Below are 14,587 nucleotides of genomic sequence, written 5' to 3' on the forward strand. Positions count from 1 at the left end.
AAAAGCACAGAAGCATAAAAAACCAATACATCTAACAACAGAAGGGGAACACCACGATGCAAGGGTGGGTCATTGAGCAGTGACAAATAACAGCTTGGGGCCTGGAAAGATCCAAGGGATGGTTCACAGAAAGGACGGTTCACAGAAAGGAAAACTAGAGGCGAGATCCGTCATGCACTCTCATTATAACTGTCCGATTAGTTTTTGTTGTTGTTGTTGTTTTTTGGTGGTTTTTTTTTTTTGGGTGGTTTTTGTGTGTGAAATAACCGCATTCAGGAATCTTGCCACCTGCAGAGTTACAGAAGGGTCTGTGTCCTGCAAAAGCAGTGCGGCATGTGACTCAACGGGCCTGCCAACCGAGCGCAGTAAAGCAGGACCCAGGAATTTAGTCCTGGCTATGCTATGTAAGGGACAGTTGAACATTATATGTGGAAGAGATTCAACTGTTTTCCCGTCACACTCGCATAGCGGAGACACCAAACCCTTGGAAAATCTGTGGCTCAGCAGGTTCGATGGGAAAACATTGAACCTTGCACGAATAAATGCAAGTCGGTGTGGTACAGATGAAAGAGATGACATGTATGATGGAAGGCCAAGTGGTGGGGTTATTCCGTGATACCTGGGGGAGCAGACACCCCCACCCCTGGAGAGGTTGTGTTGATTTTCAATGTCTGCTAATCTTTGCTCGATAAGGCTTTTGGCTGAGCGTAGGTTCATCTTTAAGGAGTCCGCTGGGGAAATTCTGATGCTCAGAAGTTTGGCATGGATTTTTCCTACCCACGGGTTAACAAAGTCATCCCGCCAGAGGCACTGAAAGAGGTAATGGTCGGGAAGCCTATGCCAGCTGGACAGCCAATAGCCAAAGACTCGCTTCCAGATGACAGTCTCCAATGATGCAATCCTTAACTCCAGATGTATGGCTGCATTGCTCACACACATGGGGAGTTTCAGGAGGCGACGGAGAAACTGATTCTGCAATGTCCCCAACGATGTAAAATTGGACCCTGGGGCCCAGAGCGGGGCAGCATAACAGAGGGTGGAAACCACTTTTGCGTGGTACACCTTCAATGCAGAAGGGATGTGGGAGGCTCCGTCGACCGCGAAAAATTGGAGTAGAGTGTAAAGTATTGTTTTCCCTTTGTTCAGTAAATACTGTATCTGTGGCTTCCAGCTTAGGTTGTAGTGAAAAAAGACCTCTAGGTATTTAAATTTGAAAACCTGTTCTAATTGGACTCCATCTAACTTCCAGCCGTAAGTTTTCCGAGACCTGGTAAAGACCAGTACTTTAGATTTTCCATGATTAATTGTCAGATGGTTGAGTTTGCAATAAGCCGCAAAAATCTTTAGAGCTCTGCATAAACCGACTCCAGAGTAGGAAAGGATCACTGCAACGTCAGCATATAAGAGCAGAGGGCAGCGGAAATCAGCTAGGCAGGGGGCATGAATGTTGGCTTGAGACTCACTCAGAAAGAGCTTCATGTCGCTAATAAACAAGTTGAAGAGGAGTGGGGCCAAAATGCAGCCTTGGCGCACTCCTCTATTTATTGGGACCTCATTGGATAGGTTTCCCGCCGGTGTGAGTCTCACTCTAGCCGACGACCCGTGGCATCTTAACTTTGTATAACTTTGGACCAAGGAAGGCTGATGCAAAGAGTGGTATTCAGCTAATTTTGGGGGAAGCCCTAGAACAGATTTGGGAGTGCACTGACAAGAGTGTTCATGTAGCACTACTTTAGATACAACTCGAACTGTTTAGAGTTTTGCCACTTGCCAAAGAAAGAGAAGATGACATTGATGACAAAAGAAGGTAAGGGGTGTATGTGAAAATAATGGACAGTAGCATATTGGATGGGACAAATATTAATTGAATGCATTGTGTGTGATGTTACTATTGACAGGATCAGGTTGTTATCTCTATTACTGATACCCAGTGTGAGTAGAGGAAAAGCAGCAAACTAATTAAAAGAAGCAATATAACTTCCCTTTTACCTCTTCATCATATTTCTGAGTAAGGTTTGTGGGTTTTTATGGGCATTTACAGTGTTGTTTTAGGGGGGAGTATTTAAAAGAACCCCATAGAGACAGTTAGTCCTGGGGCTGAATAGTATGCTGCAGTTAATATATTGGATTGACTGTTAAAACCTCCTATGCTATTATAGGCTGGTTTATCTGGAGAAACTTGCTTAAGGCTATAGACAGGCAGGAAAAGCTAGAAAGAAAGTGAGAACATTTCTTCTTAAAAGAGGGAGAAAATGCAATGGAATGAGGTTAGTATTGGCTGATTTCTCCTATAGGCCCACAGACTTAAAATGGATAATAGTGAACAAAGCATCCAGTAAGCCTTACTAAGTAAAGGATATAGCATCTCCATGCCTTTAATAATATGTTCAGAGAGGGGACATTGGCACTTTTACTTTTTTTGCCTTCCACAGTGGAGCAGTTACAGTTGTCTGGAATTCTCTCCTCAAAAGAAAAGAAAAGAAAAAGTCACATAAGTTTTCCCTTTAAAAAAGAAACAAGACCTTTACTGATATAGTTATTGCCCTATAAGAAATATTGTCTCTATCTATATAAAGTTAAGGAGTAATCCAGTAGCAGGTGTGGGAGCTTGGTTCCTCCATTGCATCTGACCATCATACACTGGGAAAGTAGCATCTAAGGGCTAGAGCACATGCCGTCCCCATGGGAATGCAAGGCATCCTGTGTTCTTGAAGATTCAAAGTATCTATGCTTGAAAGCAACTGCTGTGTGTGGTTTCCATTTCAATGAGAACTGCATGCACATTGCTACATGGGTTTATATTAAAATAGGAAACTATATGTATTCTGGTCCGTAGGGTTTGCTATTCACAAAATATAGAAATTTAGGAGACACAATTGCAAATAATCTTGTACGAATGGAAGACCATCTCTAGATTTGGGTCATTTTTCTCACACAGCACTCTTCTGCTAAGTCAGAAAAGGCCTGAGTTGAAGAGATTACCTGCTTCTAGAAAAGCACCCTTGGATTTAAGCTCAAGGCCCAAATAATCAAAATTGAACATTTCTTGTGACTATTAAGCATGGTTATTCAGTATCCAAATCAAACCCAAGCTTAGGCAGTATGATAGAATGTGTACTGAAGCCACAAATCAAACCCCAGACATTTCTTTTTGTGTTCATCTTACTTTATATCTTGCATTTTTATGGTGGTGGGGGAGAGAGTTTGAGGCCTCGACAGCTCTTTTATTCTCCTCTACAGGACTTTGACAGGTAGTGAGGAGGGAGGAGGGAGTGTACTGTCTTCTTAAATTACTTACTAAACTAACTCCTGCACTTATTGGATTTAACGTGCATTCCAAAGTTAAGCTAGTCTGGCCTCAGGCAAGATAAAATCTGCCTCCATGCTGGGGAGTCTTGGAATCCTTTGCTAGTTTACCTATTCAATGGAGCCAGAATGATGAATTTTTCATAATGAAGAGAGTTGTGACAAGAGGGGTAACCTGAGCTCCACACTCCAGCATACATTATCTTTTTTCCATGAACTCATTACTGCATGTACTTAGATGTCTGGCCCTTTCACTAGCACTTTTCAGGAGAAGCCTACAAATGAGTTGAAATGTACCAATCAGGAAATCAAGTCAATCCTGGGAAATCGCACACTGTCTCCTTGAATCCTCTCCTCTGCTCTGCAACCCTTGCCTCACATGCTGACCTAAACTGCTACAAACACTTTGGAGGCTTCAAGTTTTCTGTGGTGCCCCTCATTATCCATTTGTTAAAGGCCAGTAATACAAGACTGCTGTCAAACTCAGGTGTGAGATACTGTTGCTAGGGTGACAACTGTAATATGCAACTTGGCTCCTGTGCCTTTCAGTACTGGCTACAAGAGAGCATTCTAATAGGCACTAGGATATATGAAGGGTTCGGACGCAGGTGGCGCTGTGGGTTAAAGCCTCAGCGCCTAGGGCTTGCCGATCGAAAGGTCGGCGGTTCGAATCCCTGCGGCGGGGTGCGCTCCCGCTGCTCGGTCCCAGCGCCTGCCAACCTAGCAGTTCGAAAGCACCTCCGGGTGCAAGTAGATAAATAGGGACCGCTTACCAGTGGGAAGGTAAACGGCGTTTCCGTGTGCGGCTCTGGCTCTGGCTCTGGCCAGAGCAGCGATGTCACGCTGGCCACGTGACCCGGAAGTGTCTCCGGACAGCGCTGGCCCCTGGCCTCTTAAGTGAGATGGGCGCACAACCCCAGAGTCTGTCAAGACTGGCCCGTACGGGCAGGGGTACCTTTACCTTTACCTTTATATGAAGGGTGAGAGAAATTAAGGGGTCAGAAGGTATAGCAACCACTTGAAGAGTTGGACTATTTCTTCAATCCATCTTCCTCTCTCTCCCACCCCCCACTTATTCTTCTTTTTCTTCCTTCCCTAACACTTGGCTGGCCACTTCATTCATTGTCAGTTTCTGCTTGTTCCTTCTTTTTCCCTATGTCCTTTCTTTCTGACTCATATATAGATAATGAAACAGAAGGGATTTAATTGTTCCACTTAAAAATAACACATCTTTGGTCTCACCCACACTTACCATTTGCCCCACTCTTTCCAGGCACAAGTTTGCATTTTAATGCTCCATGTCTGAGAACTTCCCCGCTTTTAGTTTTGCTTCAAAGCTTTCCCTGAGAAAACCCACTCTCTAAAGCTGAATTGGAGCAAATGCAAAGTTGTGTTTTCCACAGAAAGGGAAAGCTCTAGAACAAAAAAAAGGGGGGGGGGCATTCAGACACAGAGCTATTAAGTGTGGACAGTACCTGGAAAGCACAGGGGGGAGGGGGAAGTAAGTGTGGATAAGCTCTTTCTTTAGACTGAATAAAAGGTAAAGGATAAAACCTGGGTTGGTTCATTTTCCTCCCTAGAATGCAAGCTGAAGCATATAGATAATTACTCAGCTTAACTCTGCGGTTGGTCTTATCTTGTTAACCTATTTGAATAGCTCTTGTAAAAATATTCCATCTGATTGTCTTGCGTTTTCTGTTTTGTAAATTGTAATCCCAAACAAAAATATGAATTACAAAATTCAAATTGGAACACCCACATGGGCATTAGGCTTTGAAATATCTTAACTGCACCACTTCTGTTAACATTCATCTGACCTTCCTAACAAGCAGCCGCTGGATCCCTCTATAGGAAATCTTTGACATCTTTGGGCTTTGTCTGATGAAAGCTGCTCCTTTGCTCTTCAAGGCTTTGGTTCAGGAATTGCGTGAACATTCTCAGACAAAGATTCAGTTTTTGACTCTACCTCTGGAATCCCAAAGGAGCACCTTGCTCCTAATTAAACACTAGACCCTTTTGAACATGCAGAATTCTATGGGGAGTTCTTTTCTCCTGTTTTTGTGTCAAGAAAAACATTAATGGACAGAATTTAGCTGGGGCTAAGAAGCTCTTGAGGGGCTATACCCCCCACTGTCACAAACACACAATGTAGGCCAACTTTCATATCTCCAGCGTTCTTTGAAACATATGGAAGTATGAGGGCAAGGTATTATATTTTTATTCATTAAATTTGTATACCACCCTTCATCCGAAGATTACAAAGTGCTTTACAACATAAAAATATAACATGAAGAAACAAAATACATAACAAAGCAAAAGTAAAACAAACCAGTAACTCCCCCTCCCACAGACACATTTAAAAGCCATAGAAGGTTAATCAGTCAAACACCTGGTTGAAGAGAAACGTTTTCGCCTGGCATCTAAAGATATGTAACAAAGGTGCCATGCAAACCTCCTTGGGGAGAGCATTTCACCAATGGAGTCACAGCAGAAAGTCCCCATTCCTGTGTCACCACTCTATGGACCCCTCATGGGGGAGGTACCTGAAGAAGGGCCTAAGATAGGTTCATTAATATAGAGAAAGGCAGTCCTTGATGTATTGTGGTGTTTAAGGCTTTATAGGTCAAAACCAGCACTTTGAATTGGGCCTGGAAACTACGCAGTAGCCAGTGCAGTTGGGCCAGGATCGGAGTAATATGCTCAAACCGCCTTGTTCCAGTGAGCAACCTGGCCTCTAAATTCTGCACCAGCTGGAGTTTCCAAACTGTCTTGAGATGCAGTCCTACGTATATCCCATTGCTGATTATTCCAGTCCATCGCTGAGCTAAATTCAACGTGTTACTGTTATAGCACAATTCAAATCCAAGATCCAGCTGGACATAAGAGTTTAGATTTGGTAGATTTGGACTTTCGTGGCTGAGCTATGCTATCCCACCCCCTGGCTGAGCCAGAGATATACCAGCAGAAGTCCCTCAGCAGAAGTATGGCCATAGTCATGGTCCCTGAAGATCTTGCTTGTCTTAATATGAAATGAAAACAACAACCGATGGGTGAGGATGGTTGTATTCCAGCTGCATGCATCATCAGATGTTTTCTTGTATGGTGGTGTCGGTGCCTGCCTTTGCACAGGCTCTGCCTGTGGCAGGTAAGAGTGGGGGTGAATACCAGTGGAAAGTGGACCAAAAAACAGAGAGAGAGAGAGAGAGAGAGAGAGAGAGAGAGAGAGAGAGAGACTTTACCACCTGCTATCTAATGATCACTTCCCCTGATAATTCTGTCTTAAGGTGCATACCAGACATGAAGGGCTTGCCCAGACACAGCAAATAGCAGAGGGGAATTTAAAGAAAGCCAGAGACATAGTAAAAGGAAAGAAAGGAAGCAAATAAATAAATAAATTCTAAGCCAGTTCTTTCTTAGAGATCAGATTTTGGAGAAAAATAACCCTACTTGACAGTTTGCTCTGAAGGGTTAAATTAACACCATCTAAGGCAAATCAAATATTGCAAGGGAGATACTGCCAGGCTTTCTTTTCATGATAGGGCATTGTAACCGGACCGTATTGTGAAACAAATTGCACATTTGTAGTCTGGGAACAGGCATAGGTTTCAACCGACCTCCCCACTCCACCACCCTGCGACTGAGAACCAGGGGAGAATTAGACTTCAGATACCACTTAACAACACTTTGGTAAGCACAGTAGCTGGCTAGTGTTTAAGAATATGGTGGACATTCCCTGAGTTTGGTGTGGTTATTTCTGCTTGGTTCCAGGAAGAAGAATCTAAAATGCCGGTATTAAAGTTGTCATCATAGTTAGATTAAAAAAGAAGTTGAATCAGTTGAACTTTCAGCCTTCTTTCAGATCCTGCAAAATGTTTCAGAGTGTAAGGTACATGATAACAGCAACAATTTATCCCATTAAATACTACTCCTCGGGCAGGTAGGATGGTACTTTCCTCCTTACCAAGACCACTGCATGGAGAAGACCAGGCCGGCCAACCTTCACTGCCCATCCAGAACACTGGCCCTGCCTCTTCCAGCCTTGGTCATTCACATGGTGAATATGACATGGTCCAAATATGGCCTACACACATGAAATACAATGTGTACAGGCAACAGTCATGCAATTGCCACATTCTTTTCCCTGGGGGGATTTACTATGGACATTTTGTCTATGTACATTGGACAGGATACATGTGCAGGCAGTATTCAGGCATCCCATTTGCCCATTGACAGCTGAGGCCAATCGAGGCAGGGCTGGTGTTTGGGTTGGTAGGAGGAGCAGATGTGCTCAAACAGATCAGGAGGGGGTCAAATATAATCTGATTCTGCCCACAACCCCAGCTCATTAACCACTACCCACAACACATCTTCCCAGTATTTACTCTTGTTGCCACTATATTACACTATGTCCCAGCTCCTGCCAACCTAGCAGTTCGAAAGCACACCAGTGAAAGTAGATAAATAGGTACTGCTACGGTGGGAAGGTTTCCATCACGGTGTACCGTTGTGCCAGAAGCGGTTTAGTCATGCTGGCCACATGACCCGGAAAGCTGTCTGTGGACAAACGCCGGCTCCCTTGGCCTGAAAGCGAGATGAGTGCCACAACTCCATTGTCGCCTTGACTGGACTTAACCATCCAGGGGTCCTTTACCTTCTTTTTTAAAAAAACCTTTTTACGCTATGGTACTGTTACCTACACATCATTCTACATGGGGCTATCTATTAAGCATGAAGTGATTGATTTAAAAATCCGCAGGGTGCTCCGAAACATCCCAGCCTTGCAGAACTTAATGCGGTCAGTAATGATTTAAAGTTCCTAAGGGCAAAATATATTGGGAGCTTTTCCAAGGAAGATGTCAGGAAAGGCCAGATCTGTAGTCAGATATACACTATCCCACTCTGTGATCCCCTTGATAAAATGAAATATTTGTAAACCTGAACTCAAGGAATTATACATTTCAAATTGTTTCTTGAACCTCTTGCAACATGTTTAAATCCTTCTTTCTTGCTCTCTGTCATATGCACACATCCATGCACAAAACACATAGCAGAACCTCTTGCCTACACTATAGTTGTTTAAAACTCCTAGTTATTTCAGTTCACTGCAAGTTGCATATTTCCTCCTACTTAATATAGTTATTATTCCCTGTTGAACTGGATGTGTAGTTGTATATATAGCTGCAGCAAATGGTTATCTTTCTTCTTCTTCTTCTTCTTCTTCTTCTTCTTCTTCTTCTTTTTTTTTTTCTTCTTCTTCTTCTATCAATATAAAAACAGGATTGCATTTTTGAGGTTGTGGTGCTGAATAATTATTTTATAAATTAATAAGTTCAGGGCTCCCTCCTCAACATTTTCAAATAACTTCCATCCTCCATTTGCTCTCAAATTATTTGTTCAACATTTCTGCGACTTTCAAATTTGAGCTCACAATCCACTCCACATTTTGAACTAACCATTTACACCAGTCTTCTCCAAACTGCTGCCTGCTAGGTGTTTGGGGTTACAACTCTCTTCAGCCCCAAACAGAACAACTGGGAGTCTGATAGTTGTAGATGAAAGCTTCTAAGTTGGTAAAGCCTGATTTGGACATAGAGGCTTCAGAACATCTCCATTTAAGTTCAGTGTAATATTTTGCACCTATTAATATTACTGTTTCAGAGAACATTTGAAATCCAAAAATCCAGAACTATGAATTGTTAATCAATCAGATATCTCCCTCCATCCTTCTGTCACTCTTTTTACCATAATCAAATCCACACTATAATTTAAAGCATGTTTACACCATGTTAACAGTTACAACTTCCCTCAGAACTATAGTTTACAGCTACAATTCCCAGCAGCCTTTCCTAGGATACTCTGAAGGGAAGCCATGGCTGTTAAATAGTGTAGATCTGTGCAAACTGTGCAAATTACACATATGATCTAAATGTGTTACACAAATCTATTGATCTTAGATTGAGTTATTCAAGTTGTAAAAATCCAGGCCCTCTATGGCATTCAACTGACAGCGAGTCACCCTGTGATATGCAAGAGACTGAACCTGAATGATCTGAACAATCCATTTTGGATTTAAGGCCTATGAATCATCAGGGGGTGAGAATGATTGTTCTGACTTTCTTTCATAATAGCACTGATGGCACAGTAAAATTTCCTTCACTAGGGTACAAAGTACACTTCTCTTTTTGACAGCTACAATATAAAATGGCTAATTCAGTTGGATTTGTCCCAGTGAAATAGAAAGGCAGAACAAAGTATGATTGTAAGGACAAAAAAAAAAATTGTTGCTGTGATAAAAATCAAATCAGCCAGTAAAAATGTTGTAAAGCTCCTAAATTTCAGTTTCTGCTTGTCATGCAATCTCCAAGCAAATGCGCTCCCTTCGAGGTTATAAAAATTAAGCGGCAGGCAGGCAAGCACTTTCTCATATGAAAGTCAGAATGTATTGCTGGAGGACTGAATGTTAGCTTGAATCTGAGCAGTTTTTCCTCGCAAAAGACAGCTAATTTCAATAAGCAATTTGCCAGAGATCTGTGCTTTAATCTTTGCCTCCCAAATCTTTCCAAGAAGAATATTCCTGAGAGTGTTAATACATTCAAAAATAACAACTTGTAAACTCATGCAGTGTGCCTATCTGAATGAGAGAACTAAATGAGAGAAATGAATTTTGAGGGAGGCTTAAACCTCTTGTCTCCTAGATTGTCTGCAGTTACTATAAATGTGCTCTGTTTAATTAATAAAAGTGTCTAATTTATTTGTAATCAAAGAACTATTTTGTTCCTAAGGATATAGTTAAAGTTTGACTGAATTTTGAGAAGTATGATGGGCTGGAATTAAACAAAAATGAGCAGTTTAACATAATTATGCATAACAGTTAGTAGAAGTTGGCTTTTGTGGGATTATAGTCTTGGGGTTTCTGTCACACAGTTATTCACCACAGAATCAATTGTAGGCATTAGTAGAATTTAAATAAATGTAAGGCTCTCAGTAAAAGCACTTACAAACTACAAATGGTCCCCCCTCCCACTTTGTCTGCATCAGTTATTTTTCATATTACAAGATCTGGAACATGTCATAAAGTACAGATGCCATCTCACTCTCGGAGCTGTCCAAGGCCAGCCCAATACATTTTGCTTCCTGAGGCAAATAACAAGATGGCGTCTCCTCCCCATTCTACGTACAGAAGCCAACCATACTGGAAGCTGAATCTAGTGACAGGATTGTGTTTTTCAAGGTGCAACAGGCTAGTTTAGGGGGAGCAGGACAGGTTGCATGGCATGCACAGCTATGTCCGCTAATTCCTTGCAATCTCTTTCTGTTCCCCAGCAGGTGGCTACCTTTCTCTGTCTAATCGTAAGGCCTGCCCTGGTCCTATCTCTAATAAAGGGTTCCATTACTAAGTTTTGTCCTGATAAACTTGATGTTTCATTCAGTATACTGCTAGTTTATAACAATAAAAATGCAACAGTTATAGCATGTCAAATGTAATCCATGCTATCTCTTATGCAATCAATTGATAAATGTGAACAGAAATCCCATCCAACATGTAGACACCTTTTGGAAATAATTTGGTCATACCCCTAGCATTTTCCCTGGATAACTAGAAGCTGTGGTAGCTGGTGCCCATGGAGACTACTAGGGAAGAAGACAATAAGACAAATAGTAGTGGGAACCAAAGCCAATGGCAGGCAGGTAAGGGCTGGCTGAAGGCAGACCGAGATTGGTGTGACCCTGATAGACTGCTTGCCCTAATAAACCACAGACTAGCAGACCTTTATCTAGAGCTGTCACCCATTCATAACATGCACAAATTGCTAATATTTCACAGGCTGTATCCATAATACGTAGAAAACCTATTAAGAACCAAAGCTGTATTATTTTTAAAATGAAAACCAGGTTTAGGAGACAACGAAAGATCAATAGTGCACTTTCCACAACTCAAAATGGGTACGTGTGAAAAAGCATAACGCAGTTGGTGTTGCCATGTGGGAAAATAAATACCAATTATGTTTATGAGGCTTCATCAGTTTTTTATCCACTGCTACATTTAATAATTAAAATGCTTAAAATGATGCAACAAAATGCCCACAATTACACTGTGACCACGTTCCACATTGTACTTATTCAGTGGTGGACTTGGGGCTTTAAAGGTTTGGGGGCCCACCTCTCCTTCCCTTGTTCATCGCTGTTGCTGTGCCCCCTGCAGTGCTCTCTCTGCTCGGTGTTCAGTGCAGGTGAACAGATTATGCTTCCCCAAAGCCACCTCTAACTTATTCTACTCTCTTGGCACAGCTGGTGGCATGCGGATAGGCAGAATTTCCTCAGCACAATTGATGTGCCAACAAGAAAGGACTATAAGTAGCTATGCTGAGGCCCTGAGCCAAGGCAGTTTGTTGCAAAATTTGAGACATAAGCATAGTTCCAGTGCCTCAGCTTTATAGGATCTCACACTATTTTGTTTAGCTCACCTAGTAGTTGCCACCTGCGTGCAGATCGTTTAACTGTATTTAATAAAACTTTGTTACTATTTCAAACCCCAAACCACATCTCCTTTTTACCAGGGTGTGTCAAGACTTTTTGGCATCCTACCTGGTTTGACAAGTAATGCAGTGAAGGTTGGGACTTCCAAATTCCTCTCCCTCTGATTTCCCCCTCTAATTTAACCATACCTTGGATTGGATGCTGGAGCAACATGGGGAGTTTGCTTTCAACTATTTTGGAATTTGTAAAGACCATAAAATATGCACAGTTGCCATGGTAAGTCATGCATAGTAGCCCACCTTCATCAAAACACTACACAAGTTCTCAGCGGTTAAATTCAAAGTTCTTGTGTGAAAATTGTGTATGTGGGAAGCAAGAATTCTGAAATCTTATTGTCAAGGTTTCTTCACGATCTCATCAACCAACTCAGTCCTTCCTGCCAACAATTTAAAAGCCACTCTATTGTCTCTACCCCCTTCTTTTAAGCTCAGGAAGAAAAGCCACAGCACTACTAAAATTAACACCATACTACCACCCCCAACCAATTGTTCCTGTATAGTGTATTTTCTTTCAGTGAGTTCCTCAGACTCATTAATGCTTCGGCTGGTTTTACGTGTCGTTTTTCCCTACATCCATCATGTCAGTTTGCTCTTAACTAGCGCTCCTGACATCCACTATGGCAAAGCTGTCACCTGACCACCTTTTACCTCCTTCACTATTGTTGTTGCTGCTCCCTAGTGGTAGAAGTCAAAAGGAGATGCACTGGCTGAGAGTTTATCAATTTCACATTTTGCTACATATAATGGGAATCATGCAAATTTAGGAGGCTCCATTTTTATTTACTGGAGGTAGCTTTTACCATCCTGCCATTTTGTGGTTTGGTATGCCACTGGTAGCTGCCTTTAGGATGTTCTCAAACTTCCAGATGCCCCCTGTCATAAGTCATTTGAGCTGAAGCAACTGCAAACTGTGCAGACTCCAATTCCATAATTAATTGTAGAATTTATTCCCGAAAACCTAAAGAATAACTGGAATGGAGTGAGGGGAATGCAAGTAATCATTCCACTACCACATAATAATACATCATGTTAAAAGTGCAACCCCTGCTTCTATCAGTTCATGATTCGCTTGCTAGCAAAAGTAGCCAAGACTGAGATCTACAAACTAGTTCAATCAATGGAAATTCCTGTAAGATTAAACTGGCTCAATTCCCAAACACCCTGGCTTCACTAGTTTGTCAATCGGCCTGTAAGTTATCTAGCAATAATAATTGGGAGGCCCAGAGATGCTAGTACTAATGTTGCATTGCGACATAAATATTCAATGAGGAAAGTAATGAAATTGCAGGATTTGCAAAGAATTAAAATCTCTGTCACCATCTTTCCTCCTGGCACTTCACCTTCAATAATAGATGATCTCCCCTTCCAAATAACTTACTTTAAAATTAAATCCTTGCGAGTTTCCTTCTGCCCCCGAGTGAAAGAACTTTATTTCTGAAGCCAGCTATAAAGTGAACCAAAATATCCATCATCCTCAATAGCAGGTTTAAATAAGTATAAGTACATAATTCAGGTCAAGCTCTCTCCTATGTAAATGGCCCAATATAATGCAAATGCCCATGGGTGTGTGTGGAACCAGCCTCTTTTTAAAACTCTGGTTCCTGCAGCACTGTGCCACAAGCTGTTGCAAAATCTCATTGCCTGCAATTGAGCTTGAGATGGAAAGAGGGAAAATTAAATGATTGTTTTGTGCTCTGCACTTCCTTGAGCGACAGGAAGTTTCAGAGCATCCTTTTGAAAAAGCAGTTTCCTTCTGAGAAGGAATGGGCTTATAATGTGTGTCTTTCCAATTTCAAATACAGAAGTGAAGGGGAATGAGAAAAATATATATGCACCCAGAGCTCTTTCCTAATCAACATCAATCCAGCACCCCAATATTCTATCAAGTTTGTCCTTATATTTTTGCCTCTTGGGGAACAATCCAAACCCCAGATCTGATGGGATGAGTGAGTTAGGATCCAGCATGTATCCAACTCAACTGGCTGATTCCCAGTGCAGTTGGGCTACACTGGCATAAGACCCACATATAATACCTGCTACACATTTCTAGGAAATCTCTCTGTGTGGCAGCATCTACTTTTTGGAACTCCCTGACTATTGATATCAGGCAGGTGCCTTCACTGAAACTCATTTCAGTGTCTGGGGGATCCCAGCTGGATGGGCAAGTTATAAATAATAACGTTGTTGTTGTTGTTGTTGTTGTTGTTGTTGTTTAGACAAGTCCAGGACTGGCCCTATAATGAGGCAGAGTGAGGCAGTGGCCTCAGGTGGCAGCTGCTGAGGGGCAGGGAAGGGGTAGAACTGTGATTGGCATGTGACTTGCCTTGTACCCGCTATGCTAGTTGGCTGCCCTCAAGTGCAGTGGAAGGTATTTTCCTTTTACTGGCATTGAAGTGAGATTCAGCTGACAGTCCAACTGGCTTCTATATGTGCTTTGGGTAGGGGAGCCATCTTTTCCTTTGCCTCAGACAGCAAAATGTCTTGAACTCGCCCTAGACAAGACTACCCTGTCATCTAGAATGTTCATACGTGTTTCAATCTGCTTCCCGTTCACTGCTGATTTTAATTTTTTGGATATTTTGAACTGCTGTTTTTAATTTCTTTCGCTAATAATTTTATTGTTTTATTCTTTTGATCAACCACTTTGAGGTTTGTTTGGTTGTTTTACATTCAAGCAGTGTATAAATTTAATGAAATAAATCTACAAACAAATAAACACATTCTCTTTTCAGCTCCTGCTGAAG

The 14,587-nt window shown here is 41.9% G+C and overlaps 1 long non-coding RNA gene across 1 annotated transcript; it reads right to left on the bottom strand.

Annotated features, from left to right (window-relative positions):
* Positions 1-2,350: 2,350 nt before the first annotated feature.
* Positions 2,351-13,389, bottom strand: LOC307218133. The gene is made up of 2 exons (XR_013839809.1): positions 13,218-13,389; positions 2,351-2,460 (listed from the first exon to the last, which is right to left on the bottom strand). It is a non-coding gene; the product is annotated as an uncharacterized lncRNA (long non-coding RNA).
* Positions 13,390-14,587: the final 1,198 nt, after the last annotated feature.

The sequence above is a fragment of the Podarcis cretensis genome, assembly GCF_951804945.1.
Source record: "Podarcis cretensis genome assembly, chromosome: 6".
NCBI lineage: Eukaryota > Metazoa > Chordata > Lepidosauria > Squamata > Lacertidae > Podarcis > Podarcis cretensis.